Here is a 2,882-nt window from a genome sequence, read left to right as displayed (position 1 = left end):
TCTTGAAGAGATCTCTGGTCCTCCCTATTCTATTGTTTTTTTTTTTTTCTATTTCTTTGCACTGTTCATTTAAGAAGGCATTCTTATCTCTTCTAGCTATTCTCTGGAATTCTGCATTCAATTGGGTGTATCTCTTTCTCCCTTGCCTTTCGCTTCCCTTCTTTCCTCAGCTATTTGTAAAGCTTCCTCAGACAGCCATTTTGCTTTCTTGAATTTCTTTTTGTTTGGGATGGTTTTAGTTGCTGCTTCTTGTGCAATGTTGCGAACGTCCGTCCATAGTTCTTCAGGCACTCTGTCTATCAGATCTAATTCCTTAAATCTGTTTGTCACTTCTACTGTATATTCATCAGGGATATGATTTAGGTCATACCTGAGTGGCCTAGTGCTTTTCCCTACTTTCTTCAACTTAAGCCTAAATTTTTGCAAGTGGAGCTCATGGTCTTAGCCACAGTCAGCTCCTGGTCTAGTTTTCACTGACTGTATAGAGCTTCTCCATCTTTGGCTGCAGAGCACATAGTTAATCTGATTTCTGTGTTGACCGTCTGGTGATGTCCATGTGTAGAGTCGTCTCTTGGGTTGTTGGAAAAGAATGTTTGCTATGACTATCGTATTCTCTTGACAAATTTCTACCAGCCTCTGCCCTGCTTCATTTTGTACTCCAAGGCCAAACTTGTTTGTTATTCTGGTTATCTTTTGGCTTCCTACTTTAGCATTCCAATCCCCCATGATGATAAGGACATCATTTTTTGGAGTTAATTCTAGAAGGTGTTGTAGGCCTTCATAGAACCGGTCAACTTCAGCCTCTTCACCAGTGGTTGGGGCATAGACTTGGACTATTGTGATGTTGAGTGGTTTGCCTTGGATTCGAACTGAAATCATTCTGTCATTTTGGAGATTGTATCCCAGTACTGCTTTTTCTACTCTTTTATTGACTATGAAGGCTACTCCATTTCTTCTGAGGGAATCTTGCCTGCAGTAGTATACCGGATGGTCATCTGAATTAAATTCACCCATTCCTGTCCATTTTAGTTCACTGATTCCTAAGATGTTGATGTTCAGTCTTGTCATCTCTTGTTTGACCACATCCAGTTTGCCTTGATCCATGGATCTTACATTCCAGGTTCCTATGGAGTATAGATCTTTGCAGTATCAGACTCTCCTTTCCCTACCAGATACATCTGCAACTGAGTGTCCTTTCGGCTTTGACCCAGTTGCTTCATTCTTACTGGCTCTACTAGTACTAGCCCTCCGCTCTTCCCCAGTAGCATATTGGACACCTTCCGACCTGAGGGGCTCATCTTCTGGGGTCATATCTTTTTGCCTTTTGGTACTGTCCATGGGGTTTTCATGGCAAAGATACTTGAGTGGGTTGCCATTTCTTTCTCCAGTGGATCACGTTTTGTCAGAGCTCTCTGCTATGACCTGTCCGTCTTGGGTGACCCTGCACGGCATAGCTCATAGCTTCATTGAGCTACGCAAGCCCCTTTGCCACGACAAGGCAGTGATCCATGAAGGAGGAGTTTCTCCATATTATTCCTTTAATTTCATTTTGTGAACATCTGTGAGTATGAACATCTCTTTTGCTTTTCCCAGTCAGAAAAACTGTGCACACTTTTTCGTCTTGACTAAATTATGAAAATGCAGATTTTGGTGCATGCAGAAGGGGAGGAATGCACATGCATTTTTTAATTATTTTCAAGCACACTCTTCCAAATGATATGCAAGCTCAGAACTGTGTAAAGAGAAAAGAGAAACAATCCCAAGAATTTCTTTCCTGGTCTCATTTTCATTTGAGGTTGCAAACAGGACTTGTCCATGTGAGCAGTGAACAGAAACAAAATCCCCACACATCTGTAATGCCAAGAGAGATGTCTCTGGCTACACCATTTTGGAGAACTCACCTGTGAGGATAGGGAAGCACACACACCTGGCACAAGATGTGGAGCTGATGGATGATTCTCTACTCCACCTGAGGATGAGAATGGACATGTATGTGTATTTTCCTGAGCACTTGAGGACTTCAAGCAGGTAGTGTAAGGGCCCTGCATGCTGGACCTGCCCCCTACATCTCCTAGCATACAAACCCTTCTGTGTATATTGTGTCACTTTCTGGATAGAAGAGTTATCAGGGTTCATGATTATGTGGAAAGTCCCCCTCTTTTTTCCAGAGAATGTGAGCAGAGATCCCTTTCAGATTTTGCCAATTCAACACGACAAGGCTAGAACTGAAGAAGGTCAGTGTATCTGAAGGGGCAAAGTGTTCTATACCCACTTCAAGTCTTTCTGTGTTCAGACGCATACTTGAACAAGATTATCACTTCCCTTCATCACAGAGCAGAAGATGTTAGCACAGAGACGCTGCCTCCAGCTGCATATTTGTAACAGCATGCAGATTTTCCCCCCTTATGTTCTTTCTCTCCCACAACTCCAAAGAGCAAATTATCTGAGCAGAGGCAGTTTGGGGTGGTTTTACTGGCTTATTACATTTGCTGAGATGTTCAAGTTGCCATAGGATTGGTTTTATTGAAATTTCTTTTAGATGTTGCTGGAGGTATTTTATGAAGTGCAAGCAACATGGAACATTGGAAAAGACAAGAAAAGGGTACAAATTAAAGTAAAAAAGAAATACATAAGCCAAATTATTAAAAGATTTTGTAAAATCTTAGGATTTTACAAGTTGTTCTTATTGAGGTAGCATGATGCAACAATTCCTACTGCAAATGAATTCTCCTCTATAGAGGAACATTCACTTTCAAGAAAGAAGAGAGCAGCGGTGCACATGTTCTGCATGCAGAGGACTTCAGTTTCCATCCCCAGTAACTCCTGTTGAATGATGTGGGGTGGGGAAGTTAACTATTGTGCATGCAGAAGCAGATGCACAC

The sequence above is a fragment of the Varanus komodoensis genome, unplaced genomic scaffold (assembly GCF_004798865.1).
Source record: "Varanus komodoensis strain SLA01 unplaced genomic scaffold, ASM479886v1 scaffold12, whole genome shotgun sequence".
NCBI lineage: Eukaryota > Metazoa > Chordata > Lepidosauria > Squamata > Varanidae > Varanus > Varanus komodoensis.
The sequence above is the reverse complement of the archived record's forward strand: the minus strand, read 5'-3'. Positions refer to the sequence as shown.